General features: G+C 38.7%; 1 pseudogene across 1 annotated transcript; it reads right to left on the bottom strand.

The window, feature by feature from the left end:
* Window positions 1-10,648: 10,648 nt before the first annotated feature.
* LOC310640357 (small ribosomal subunit protein eS26-like) lies at window positions 10,649-10,990 on the bottom strand (annotated as a pseudogene). The gene has a single exon. The product of its transcript is annotated as a small ribosomal subunit protein eS26-like (transcript).
* Window positions 10,991-14,569: the final 3,579 nt, after the last annotated feature.

Genomic DNA, 14,569 nt, shown 5'->3' with positions numbered 1-14,569 from the left:
GCCTTTCTCTGTTTTGCTTTGCTGAATTGCCTCCTGCTCCTAGCATCCCTGAATAGATCTAGCTTTGAATCATCTACATCTAATACCTTGTGCTCACACGGCTGAGTCTGATGAGGAACATGATGGGAGGGGCCAGGCTGAGAGTCCTGCAGTGCATCAGAACCTCCCTCTGACACCCCTCCTCCTCCTCTTCAGAATCATCAGACTCAGCTGCCGGTAGCAAAGGCTGACGCTGAATCACAACAAATTTCAAGCCCGAGCTAAAATATTCTCTTCTAATATAAGATGTATGTACTATATTTTGACTGGACACATTTTTACCTGAAATGATATGAGATTGTTTAGTAGGCCCTAAAAGATCAACACTTTATGTTTGCATGAAGGATGTAGGAAATACTGTTTAACTTTGGCCTGCTGAAAATAATGTGCAATCTAGTAAAAAGATGTATAATCTAGCCTACTCTGCTATGCTGAAAGGTTCATTATCAAACACCATCATGAATGCAATAATTTGAATAAAATCTGGTGGTCTTTGATCATCACACCACTTGCAGTTGAATGGTTGCTTCAATAATTTCAGACTGTGTTTGAAAATAGTCAATCAAGATTCAATAGCAGTGGTTTTCTTTGATTGCCAAGATCATCTCTGAGAATAATAGATGCTTAGTGCTTTCTGCTATCCTGTCCCTTGTAATGGATTCAGAAACTTGAACATGAGCATCAGATGTTCCCATGCCATATTGATCTTGGGCCTGCCAGTTGCTTTCTTTAACATGATGGTTTTATGCTGGTTCCTCTGAATTACTTCACTTCTGGGATCTAATTTAGGAGAATGCAGCTACAGCTCCTTTTCCTGACATACAATTTTAGCCTCTAGGTTGCTAATGGAAGGCATATGGCTGGCTAGGTTCAGCCCCAAACAATCTCTTTTTTAGCACTTTCCCCCCAAGATGCAGAACAAGAAATTACTAGTTTACTATCTAAACTTTGTGTGTCTTCCAACTTACCAAAAGCCGTTTGTTGTTGTTGTTAGTTGTGAAGTCGTGTCTGACCCATCGCGACATCATGGACAACGTTCCTCTAAGCCTTCCTGTCCTCTGCCATCTTCTGGAGTCCATTTAAGCTCACGCCTACTGCTTCAGTGACTCCATCCATCCACCTCATTCTCTGTTGTTCCCTTCTTCTCTTGCCCTTAATCTTTCCCAGCATTAGGCTCTTCTGCAGTGAGTCCTTCTGTTAATAGGAAACAAAATTAGAATGTGAAGAATGTGCAGAACTTGAGTTGTATCATAACAATATTTTTACTCAGACAATATAACACAAAACAAAAAAAAACACAATTACATATAGTCCAGTTTTCAATCCAAGGTCAGTAACGAAGAATCACCATTGAATAATAGTTCAGGAGTAAACAAAGTCAAAGTCAAAAATCCTTACCAGTTAAAAGTCAAATATCAATACACACAGTAACAAGTCAGTGAGAGAAAAAACACTAGAGAGAGAGTAAATCTAACATCTGAAATTCATTTATGCTGAATAGAATTAGTCACACCCTTAGGCCATCTCTCTTCTTAAATGTACACAACCATATTATATGTATTTCACCCAAACCAGGTTAGGACTTTAATTCTTAACACCTTCCTTCTTATTAGATGGCCAAAGTATTTGAGTTTCAACTTCAGGATCTGGCCTTCTAAAGAGCACTCAGGGTTGATCTCCTCTAGGACTGACCAGTTTGATCACCTTGCAGTCCAAGGGACTCACAGGAATCTTCTCCAGCACCATAGTTCAAAGGCCTCAATTCTTTGGTGCTCAGCCTTTCTTATGGTCCACCTTTCACAGCCATACATTGCAACTGGGAAGACCATAGCCTTGACTATACACACTTTTGTTAGCAGGGTGATGTCTCTGCTTTTTAGTGTGCTGTCTAGATTTGCCATGGCTTTCCTCCCCAGGACCAAGCATCATTTATGTTCTTGGCTGCAGTCTCCATCTGCGGTAATCTTGGAGCCAAGGAAAATAAAATCTGTCACTACCTCCATTTCTTCCCCATCTATTTGCCAGGAATTGAGAGGGCCAGATGCCATGATCTTGGTTTTCTTAATGTTAAGTTTCAAGCCAATTTTTGCACTGTCCTTCTTCACCCACAACAAGAGGCTCTTTAGTTCTTCACTTTCTGCCATTAGAGTGGTATCATCTGCATATCTTAGGTTGTTGATATTTCTCCCGGCAATCTTAATTCCAACTTTTGATTCATTTAGCCCTGTCTTTCTCATGATGTTCTCTGCCTATAATTTAAAAAGGCAGGGCAAAAGTATACAGCCTTGCCGGACTCCTTTCCCAATTTGGAACCAATCAGTGGTTCTGTGTCCAGTTCTCACTGTTTCTTCTTGACCCGCATATAGGTTTCTCAAGAGACAAATAAGATGGTCTGGTACTCCCATCTCTTTAAGAACTTGCCACAGTTTGTTGTGGTCCACACAATCAAATGCTTTAGCATAGTCAATGAAGCAGAAGTAAATGTTTTTCTGGAACTACCTAGCTTTCTCCATGATCCAGCGTATGTTGGCAATTTTATCTCTTGTTCCTCTGCCTCTTTGAAATCCTGCCTGTACTTCTGGTAGTTCTCGATCCACATACTGCTGGAGTCTAGCTTGTAGCATTTTAAGCATAATTTTACTAGCATGTGAAATGAGTACAATGGTGCGATAGTTTGAACATTCTTTGGCACTGCCTTTCTTTGGAATTGGAATGTAAACTGATCATTTCCAAACTTGTGGCCACTGTTGAGTTTTCCAAATTTGCTGGTAAGTTGAGTGTAGCACTTTTACTGCATCGTCTTTTAAGATTTTGAATAGCTCAGCTGGAATACTGTCACCTCCACTAGCTTTGTTGTTGCTCAGCTTTCCTAAGGCCCATTTCACTTCACATTCTAGGATGTCTGGCTTGAGGTCAGTGACCACCTCATCATGGTTATCAGGGATGTTAAGCTCGTTCTTGTATAGTTCTTCTGTGTAATTTTGCCACCTCTTCTTAATCTCTTCTTCCTCTGTCAGGTCCCTGCCATTTTGGTCCTTTATCATGCCCATTTTTGCATGAAACATTTCCTTCATCTCTCCAATTTTCTTGAAAAGATCTCTGGTCCTCCCTATTCTATTGTTTTCTTCTATTTCTTTGCACTGTTCATTTGAGACGGCATTCTTATCTCTTCTAGCTATTCTCTGGAATTCTGCATTCAATTGGGTGTATCTTTCTTTTTCTCCCTTGCCTTTCGCTTCCCTCCTGTCCTCAGCTATTTGCAAAGCTTCCTCAGACAGCCATTTTGCTTTCTTGCATTTCTTTCTCTTTGGGATGGTTTTAGTTGCTACCTCTTGTACAATGTTGCGAACCTCCATCCATAGTTCTTCAGGCACTCTGTCTATCAGATCTAATTCCTTAAATCTATTTGTCACCTCTACTGTATATTGAACAGGGATATGATTTAGTTCATACCTGAGTGGCCTAGCGCTTTTCCCTACTCTCTTCAGTTTAAGCCTAAATTTTGCAACAAGAATCTCCTGCTCTGAGCCACAGTCAGTTCCTGGTCTTGTTTTCACTGACTGTATAGAGCTTCTCCATCTTTGGCTGCAAAGCACATAGTCAATCTGATTTCTGTGTTGACCATCTGCTGATGTCCATGTGTAGAGCTGTCTCTTGGGTTGTTGGAAAAGAGTGTTTGCTATGACCATCATATTCTCTTGACAGAATTTTATCAGCCTGTGCCCTGCTTCATTTTGTACTCTAAGGCCAAACTTTCCTTTTATTCCAGTTATATTTTGGTTTCTTAGTTTAGCATTTCAATCCCCCATGATGATAAGGACATCATTTTTTGGTGTTAGTTCTATAAGTGCAGTATGGCTTCTTAGAACCACTCAATTTCATCCTCTTCAGCACTTGTGGTTGGGGCATAGACCTGGACTACTGTGAATATTGAATGGTTTGCCTTGGATTCGAACTGAGATCATTCTGTCATTTTGGGGATTGTATCCCAGTATTGCTTTTCCTACTCTTTTATTGACTATGAAGGCTACTCCATTTCTTCTGAGGGATTCTTGCCCGCAGTAGTATACCTGATGGTCATCTGAATTAAATTCACCCATTCCTGTCCATTTTAGTTTGCTGATTCCTAAGATGTTGATGTTCAGTATTCTCTTGTTTGACCATGTCCAGCTTTCTTTGATTCATGGATTTTACATTCCAGGTTCCTATGTAGAAAAAATCTTTACAGCATCGGACTTTCCTTTCACCACCAGATATATCCACAGCTGAGCATCCTTTCAGCTTTGGCCCAGTCACTTCATTCTTTCTGGCGCTACTAGTACTAGCCCTCTGCTCTTCCCCAGTAGTATATTGAACGCCTTCCGACCTGAGGGGCTCATCTTCCAGTGTCATATCTTTTTTTTTCCCTTTTGGTACTGTCCATGGTGTTTTCATGGCAGAGATACTGGAGTGGGTTGCGATTTCCTTCTCCAGTGGATCACGTTTTGTCAGAACTCTCTCCTATGACCTGCCCATCTTGGGTGGCCCTGCATGGAATAGCTCATAGCTTCATTGAATTACACAAGCCCCTTTGCCACGACCAGGCACTAATCCATGAAGGGTAGCAAAAGCCATACAAATATACAACACAATTAAAGTCAAAATTAAATTAATGTCATCGTTAAAAACGTTTACCATTTTCCTAAATTTATTTATTTATTTATTTATTTATTTATTTATTTATTTATTTATTTATTTATTTATTTTAATTCCATTTATATCCCGCCCTTCTCCGAAGACTCAGGGCGGCTTACAAGCTTAGCAGTAGCCTTCATTCTATGTATATGCCTGCTTATTAGGGCTTTCATACACCCCCCAAGCGGCATTATTACAAAGTCAGCTTAATTGCCCCCAACAATCTGGGTCCTCATTTTACCTACCTCGGAAGGATGGAAGGCTGAGTCAACCTTGAGCCTGGTGGGATGCGAACCCCAATATCCATTCTTGGTGAAATGTTTGTTGTTTGGAAGCACAGAGCAGAAGGCCTCTACAACGATCAAGTTTTGTTCCTGTGAATCTCAGTTATGTGGCCTCCTCCTCCTCCTCCCTCTATTTGTAACTACCAACCAGCATTATGGTGCTATTTCCACACTGTGCTACTTCCACTGCAGAAATATAATTCAAAGGATTAATTCCCCCAAACAAATAAAGTTTTTTTTTTAAATGGCAACAGACTATCACCTTGGAAAGAATTGTGAATGGGAGAGATACTCCCCTTCTTTCAGAACATCCTTTGTTCCATGCTTGAAACTCAATTCTTGAAACTGTTTTGAGCATGGAACACTGAGAATAGCTTTTTCAAACAGTTTGCACTCTTGTTATAACTATGTCACAAAAAACAGAAAATCAATTTATCTGAATCAAAAGCATGACTGTTCTTGAATGTGATGTTTTGCCAAACATCACAGTGAAAGGGAATGAATTCATGTTTACCAGAATCAGGTCTAAAGCATACAAAGTTTGTCTATAAATATGGCATCAAAACCAAAATTACTTCAACTAGGAAGTGATGTAGTCATCAGTTTATTTATTTATTTATTTATTTATTTATTTATTTATTTATTTATTTATTTATTTATTTATTTATTTATTTATTTATTTATTGAAGAAGATATAAAGCTGACTCAATTGCAGAAGCTAGAAGCTAGTAACAGTTTTCCAAATTCCAATGCATATTTATAATTGCTATTCAGTTCCGAGATGAGGATATGAATTGCTTTTTATATCACTTTGCCTCATGAAATGCAGTCATGTAAGTTTTGCTGGGGGACGGTAATTTGCATCCAGCCTCACAAGCTTCATTTGATCCTGAGATTCACAAATTAATGCTCCACTCTATTAAATTAGATCTTCTAATTTTCAAGCTGGTGAAATCTTAGAATAAACAATGGTGTCAAACTGTTTCATTTGAGCTGCTTCACTTGTGCAGGCAAACAAGGCAGCTGCAAAAATTGAAGGATAGAAATGTAATAAGGTTATGTCTAAGATGCTTAAGATCTCTCACCCTCCCACGCTTTATCTTCCCCACCCCTGAACCTATGTCTTTTTTCGAATTCAGACCCTCTGAATGCCATGATGCACACACTATCTGTAAAATCCAAGGGTCCCTGAGGCCCTTACAAAAACCACCAAACTGTAATGTAATGTGACAGAAAGGGCTAAGCTTTAAATGAGCATTACGAGCTATATTAATTTTGATCAGCTACTAATATTTGTCTTGTTCTTATTCAGTTCTTTGACCAAATCCCACCTGCCATTTGAAGTGTAATCCTGCAAACATTTTTAAGAGACTAAATACATTGTGACCCTTAAACTTTGCATAGCCTGGTGTTCAATTAATGAGAGGAAAAGCTGAAAGATGACAAAATTCTGATGTGGCAGAATGAGCTACATCACTTGCTGGGATTTATTTAGTTATAATCATAAAATAAATGAAGTTATTTATTTTATAGTCTTTAAAGATCTTTTAGTTCAATCCCCTGCTTGGTGCAGAATCCATTATCTTTCCCAATTCTGTTTGAAAACCTCCCTTATAAGGCTGTTGGAACTGCAACATTCAAGATAACTAGTATACATGTCAGCAAAACTGCTAACTTTTTTGTTAGCTAAATGCTTGTAATCCATAATCAACAGCCTTAGCTCTGTCCTATTAAAATGACTTTCTTTGTATTCCTCCTGTTTCTCCTTGTTTTTAAGTTTACCTCTTTTTCTTTCTCTTGCTCCTAATTCATATTATTTCTCCTATAGCTATTCTCTTTTGTAAGATAAAAATACCCTGTTCCTTTATCCATTTCTCATTGGGCTTGGATTCCATTGATTTTATCATCCTGGTATTTTGAATCTATTCTAATTTCTCCATTTCCTTCTTACCTTTCATCTGTAGTGCCCAAGACTAAACATATGTAGTCTAGAAGACAATGGATATATGCCACATATTAGAAAACATTAAAAATGATGTTATCAACCAACTACGGTATCTAACATAGTATGTTGTTGTATTATTTCAGAATAATCAACCAGTTTCCATTTCTTTTGACTGTACAGTTATATCATAGACTACATCTTGAAATTTAGATACCAAGAAAGAGCATTTTACTTTAAAGGAATCAAGTTTTATTTTTATTTATTTATTCCTGGATGACATTTTGCCCCAAGAAATTCACTGCTCTAAAATTCAAATGCCAAAATATATACATCCTTCCCTGGGCAAGGCTTGTAAAAATACATAGTTGTATGTCAATCTTATCTTATTTTTATGAGGTTATTTAAACATTTCCTTCCTTCCTTCCTTCCTTCCTTCCTTCCTTCCTTCCTTCCTTCCTTCCTTCCTTCCTTCCTTCCTTCCTTCTTCCCTCCCTCCTATTATTTATCATCTTTAAAATAAGAGAACAAGCTCACAGTTATTAAAAATACTAAAAATATAGTAATCAATGTAGCAGATATCTATTATTTTTTTGGTGAGTACATGTATAACCCATTTCTATCCCAAATCTGCACAAATTGCCTCCTAAAACTGATTTATGAACACCACCTCTATTATAGAAAACTATAAAACTATCTAAATGCTCTGGAAATTGTTTCAGTTCTTCTTCCCATTGGGAAGGCATTTTCACCATTAGTGGCTTTGTGTGACTACTTCCAATGTCATTCTAGCCTACTCTATGAATCAGTTTGTATTCAGAGATGCTTCATTATAGAATATTCATTTGGTACTCACTGACAGTTCTATTAGCTTATGGGGAAAAATATATTTAGAAAGACTAAAAGAATGCCAAATGATTACCTTACATGGGTATTTCAAATGTTAAAAAATCTGGAAAATGAGTTGTGGAAGACACATTGATGGACTTTTAAGAATTGAAATACATAAGCTAAGAGGATACTCTACAGTTAAATTCACAATCTAATGTCTAATAATTTCTAGACTAGTGTGTGTACAAGTATGTTTGTAAGTATATATGCACTTGCATATGTACTGTACACACATGCACATACATGAGATTGTGATATATATAGTATATAATATTTATAATGTATCACAGATATTTATAACAGAAGTATATGCATCTGTGCACAGACATTCACGCACACAATTCATAAAGATACTAGTAGCAGATTACATATTGGTATCAAGTTTCACAATTAACACTGCATTTTATTTATCTCTGACTATAAACTTAAATAGGGACGTGGTGGCTCAGTGGGTTAGGACGCTGAGCTTGTCGATCTGAAGGTCGGCAGTTTGGCGGGTCGAATCCCGAGTGCCACGTAACAGAGTGAGCGCCTGTTACTCGTCCCAGCTTCTGCCAACCTAGCAGTTCGAAAGCACGTAAAAATGCAAGTAGAAAAATAGGGACCACTCCCGTGGGAAGGTAACAGCGTTCCGTGCGCCTTTGGCATATAGTCATGCCGGCCACATGACCACGGAGACGTCCTCGGACAAGCGCTGGCTCTTCGGCTTTGAAACGGAGATGAGCACCGGCCCCTAGAGTCTGAAACGACTAGCACGCATGTGCGGGGGAACCTTTACCTTTACCTTTACCTTATAAATTTAAAGGAAGTTGAAAAGAAGCCACAACTTTTCTATGGCTATTTCTGGCTACCATCACACATTGAAAGTAATCTATTTAGAACAATAGACACATTTTTTCCAGTGCTGATTAAACTAAGTAGAGTGTACTTAATTACAGTAGAATTAACTGTTCCTTGTGTCAGGCTTCACTCCAGGGCTCAGCTGTAAATTCAAGGGTCTCCAGATCCTTCACTCCTTACTTGAATTGTTTTGGCAGAAGACTCCCAGAGCTTTCACCTAGATTAGAAACTTTATTGCAGAGAAGAATAATGTTTCCAACACAAAATTTGGTTATTCATATTAAAGCAAAGAATTCAGTGCATTATATTTCTGCACTGTAATATTTAGACTTTTGGCTTTTTTCTTCTCATATTGAAGACCCCAATTGCCTTGGGATAGCTGGGATACAGTTTCACCAAGGTCCCCCATAGCTCATTCCAGCTTTCTGTCCTAAAATTTTGGGTTCCTGATTGAGAAACAAATTCATCTCTTTAAACTATCATATGGATATAAAAAAATATATGCTACTTTTCCACATAAAAAATGGTTGGCCATCACTGATAACAATTCATAATACTAAAAAAGCAATTATCACAATATAGATAACCAAACATTTATATTTTATAAAATATAAAATACAATAAATATAGCCAAACATTATCAAATCCAAAAATCAACTAATATAATATTGAAATAACTGATAGGACATTATCAAAAGCAGAGATCAAAAAGTAGAACAGAGAAGATCTATAAGAGTATCTATAAGAGTGCATTCAAATAATACATTATTGTGTAGCCGGGATATTTTAAACAATATTTAACAATATTGGAGTTTATCTATACTCGCTGGAACCGTTGCAAAGTTGGCAACCTTTCCTATTCCAAATTCCTAATAATAAACACATTTCATATGATAATGTAACTGTATGGAGTGCTTTCAGCAAACATGTATATCATTCCTCCCTCTGGAGGTCAAAATGGCTCCACCATCTATGGAGATTCTCAGTTATCAAAACAACTGGACTTCGTTGTTTTTCTTGAAGACGTTTGGCTTCTCATCCAAGAAGCTTCTTCAGCTCTGACTGGATGGTGGGGGATGGCAGGATTTATACCCCTTTCAGACAGCTAGTCATTTGCATTCTTTTAGCAAGTCATTGAAGCCCCTGAAGACTTATCTGTGTCTTCAGGGTCACCCGAGCAGTGCAAATGGGTGTGGAGCCTTCTTGGAACTGTTGAAAGGACTGTGTTGTAGATTGGAGATAGATGATGTTATATCCTTCCCCCTCTGTTGAGAGAGGGCTGTTCAGTTTTGATATAGAAACCAGTGGTCCTCTCTGCCCACATTCTCCTCTGTCCTTCTTTTGTTTAGGATTATTTAAATTAGGAGGGGGTCAAAGAGACATGAAAAAAGCACCTTTGGGACAATGGCTCGAATGCTGTTAGCCTTTCAAAAGGCCCTAAAAACCTGGGTATGTTCTGGAACTCTGAATGTGTCAAGATTCCTGTTTCCTGGCTGCATTGTTCCCTGGCCATTTATCTTGGCTGCTATGTGCATTTATTTTGGATGTTTTAATTGCATTTATTTATTGACTCAATAGGGACGCAGTGGCTCAGTGGGTTAGGACGCTGAGCTTGTCGATCAGAAGGTCGGCAGTTTGGCAGGTCGAATCCCGAGTGCTGCATGACAGAGTGAGCGCCTGTTACTCGTCCCAGCTTCTGCCAACCTAGCAGTTCGAAAGCATGTAAAAATGCAAGTAGAAAAATAGGGACCACTACAGTGGGAAGGTAACAGTTTTCTGTGCGCCTTTGGCGTCTAGTCATGCCAACCACATGACCACGGAGACGTCCTCAGACAAGCGCTGGCTCTTCGGCTTTGAAATGGAGATGAACACTGGCCCCTAGAGTCGAAAACAACTAGCACGCATGTGCGGGGGATCCTTTACCTTTTACCTTTTTATTGACTCAATATTTGGCATTGACATCTTTTAAAACATCTCCTTACATAGGGGGTGCTCTCAGTGCAGCACCTGCTGGCCTGAATCAGGGAGGAGGAGTGCGGTCCTTCCTGGCCTCATGGGATCAGTTTCTCACCACCTTGCTGTGGATAACACAGCTAACACAATAGTGAAGCTTCACATACAGTTTGGGTAGCACATAGGAATCTAAGACACTTGCTTCAGATATATCTCGGACTGCAGCTGCTTCTACAATATTTCAGATGACAAACTTCTTAATAGCTTTATCCTTGGGGACACAACAGGCAGAGTTGGTACAGCGTATAGGCTGGATATGTCGTCAGCCCTTCTTCGTGTGGCCGTTGTTTCTTCTCTTCCTTGTCATTTTGATGGTGAGGTTGCGAAAGATCTATTGTGTTTATTGGTTTAAAATGGTTTGAGTGTTTTAATTGTAATATATTCTTTTTAAATTGTAACCCACATAGAGCCATTGATTGAGATGGGTGGCTATAGAAATTGAATACATACATACATACATACATACATACATACATACATACATACACTTACAGTTTCTTCTTTTTTTAAAAAAATCACTTTTCACTATAGTCTCTGTTTCCAAGTTTTGTAAACTATTTGAGGCAGAATGAAATGAATAAACTTTTCTTTTTTAAAAAAGGAAAAGATTTAGGTGAATGTCATGCCATATCAAGATATACATTAATCAAAATATGTGGAGAGTCAGTTTTGTGTAGTGGCATCAGGCTAGAAACTGGAAGATCGTGAATTCTAGTCCCACTTTTGGCACAAAGCCAGCTGTTGACCTTGAGGTAGCCATTCTCTCTCTAAGCCCTAGGAAAAGGTAAATGGCAAAAAAATAATAAATAAAATAAAAAATCTTGCTAAGAGAACTGCAGGGTATGCCCAAGTCAAGACTGACTCAAACAAACAAACAAAAATTGTGGAAAAAAATATTTACTTCTTGTTTCCCAGAAGAAATGCAGCAATTGATGGCAAAAATCCAATGTGAAATTAAGCAGAATCCCACTTGGGCAATAGAAGTTTCCTTTCCCTTTCTTTTAAGAAGATGCCCAGGGCAGAGAAATAGGAAAGATAATTTGATCTACATGGGATAAACAACTGGATGGAATCCTATCTCTTAATTTTATTAGTATCAAATTAGTATGTGTTTCAATTATCATTTAAAAGAGTGTGGATTCATTTGGGAGAAGCATCATTAGGCCTATGATATGAAACTCATTTGGGATAATGTCAACACAGGCACTTGCTAAGCTTCTGCAAACATTAATCTTTGTGAGGACTTTTGTTTTGTTTTGTTTTGTTCAATTTCTCCCTTCAGATCACTGTGGACTCCTGGTGATTGCTTGGCCAAACCCTGCAGTTTTTTTTTTTTAAATAAAATAAAATAAAGATCTATCTGTCGGTCTGTCTTTTTGTTTGTTTGTTTAGGTAGTTTGCTCTTGCCTCCTTCCTAGGGCTGAGAGAAAGATAATGGTCCAAAATCAACCAGCTGTTCTACAGTGGGACTAGAACTCACAGCCTTCTGATTTTTAGCCTGATGCCTTAACCACTGATCTAAACTGGGAGGATATAGTTGGCAGCTATTGAAGGACAAATGCAGTGGTAGATCTCAATTTGAATATCAGATATAAATATTATACTTTGGGGTATTGGAAAGAAATCACTAAGTATTGTTGAAGAACACTTAAAAAAAACACTTGATACAAGGGTCTTCTGCTTGAACAGGGGGTTGGAGCAGAAGACCTCCAAGATCCCTTCCATATCTGCTAATCTGTTATACTGTTAAAATCTAATGAAGCCCTTCCAAGAACATTTCTTTAATTCATGTCAGTTAAGGAATGCTAAGCAACTGTGAATATTGAGACACCAGTTTTGCCATTTGCTTAGCAAAGGCTTTGTGAATGAAGGCAAATATATGTGTCCCAGGGATAATGTTTCAGGATCCAATCTGAATGTATCACCAGGACCAAAGGTTTATTCTTCCATGCTTTGCGGCTCATGCTGGAGAGAGAGACGTTCCCTGATGATGGGTTCCAATATGAGCCCACAAGCTTTGCTCCTGGTAACTGACTCGGATTGGACACTGTAGCACAGACTTTATTTCAACAAGGGATGCCCTCAGCTAGCCATTCCCTATGCTGACTGGGGACTTCTGGAAGATAATAATAATAATAATAATAATAATAATAATAATAATAATAATAATAATAATAATAATAATAATAATAATAAGAAGAAGAAGAAGAAGAAGAAGAAGAAGAAGAAGAAGAAGAAGAAGAAGAAGAAGAAGAAGAAGAAGAAGAAGAAGAAGAAGTTGTTGGAAGGGACCTTGGAGGTCATCTAGTCCAACCCCCTGCTCAGGCAGGAAACCCTATACCATTTCAGACAAATGGCTGGCCAGTCTCTTCTTAAAAACTTCCAGTGTTGGAGCATTCACCACCTCTGGAGGCAGGTTGTTCCACTGGTTAGTTGCTCTAACTGTCAGGAAGTTTCTCCTTAGTTCTAGGTTGCTTCTCTCCTTGACTAGTTTCCATCTGTTGCTTCTTGTCCTGCTTTCAGGTGCTTTGGAGAATAGCTTGACTCCCTCTTCTTTGTGGCAGCCCCTGAGATATTGGAACACTGCTATCATGTCACCCCCCTCACCCTTCTCTTCATTAAACTACACATACCCAATTCCAGCAACCGTTCCCTATATGTTTTAGCCTCCAGTCCCCCAATCATCTTTGTTGCTCTTCTCTGTACTCTTTCTAGAGTCTCAACATCTTTTTTACATCATCGTGACCAAAACTGGATGCAGTATTCCAGGTGTGGCCTTACCAAGGCATTGTAAAGTGGTATTAGTACTTCACGTGATCTTGATTCTATCCCTCTGTTAATGCAGCCTAGTACTGTGTTGGCTTTTTTGGCAGCTGCAGCACACTGCTGGCTCATATTTAAGTGATTGTCCACTAGGACTCTGAGATCTCTCTCACAGTTACTACTATTGAGCAAGGTACCACCTATACCTGTGCATTCGATTTTTCCTGCCTAAATGTAGAACCTTACTTTTTTCACAATTGAATTTCATTTTGTTAGATAGTGCCCAGTGTTTGAGTCTGTCCAGATCCTCCTGTATCTTAAGCCTATCTTCTGGAGTATTGGCTATTCCTGCAAGCTTGGTGTCGTCTGCAAATTTGATGAGTTCCATATCTATCCCCTCATCCAAATCGTTGATGAAGATGATGAAGAGCACTGGGCCCAGAACAGAGCCCTGGGGCACCCCACTACACACTTCCTTCCATGTAGCTGCAGTTCCATTGAGGACCACATGCTGAGTACGGCCTGTCAGCCAGCTACGAATGCATCTGGTGGTGATGCTATCTAACCCACATTTTTCTATCTTATCAAGTAGTAGGTTGTGATCTACTTTATCAAATGCCTTACTGAAGTCCAAGTAAATTATATCCACAGCATTCCTCTGGTCCACTAGTTTTGTCACTTGGTCAAAGAATGCAATAAGATTTGTCTGTTTTTGACAAACCCATGTTGGCTTTTAGTGATAACTTTGTTCGCATCAAGGTGTTCGCTGATTTGTTGTTTGATTATCCACAAGTCTTAAACTTGCTAAGGTTGGACACCCCTGATTTAAATATTCTGTATGGACAAATCATTTCTGATCATCGGTCTGTTCACGACAAGAAATTAGTGAGAAGTAACAGAATTCTGATTTGTGATCTTTGGCATGCCAAGAATTTGGAGCCACATACAGACAAAGCCATTGCTTAGGTTTATTCCACAAAAGAAAACTGGAAAGTTACAGCTACAACATTTGTGAGCTAGAGAAAGACATCAAAAGGAGCTGTAAAGTTGGGCTACAGGAAAGAAGGCATGTGTTTGATTGGTTCCTATTCTGATTCACCCTTTTCATGCCTGATAATGAATA

The sequence above is a fragment of the Vipera ursinii genome (assembly GCF_947247035.1).
Source record: "Vipera ursinii genome assembly, chromosome: 4".
Lineage (NCBI taxonomy): Eukaryota > Metazoa > Chordata > Lepidosauria > Squamata > Viperidae > Vipera > Vipera ursinii.
The sequence above is the reverse complement of the archived record's forward strand: the minus strand, read 5'-3'. Positions and strand labels throughout refer to the sequence as shown.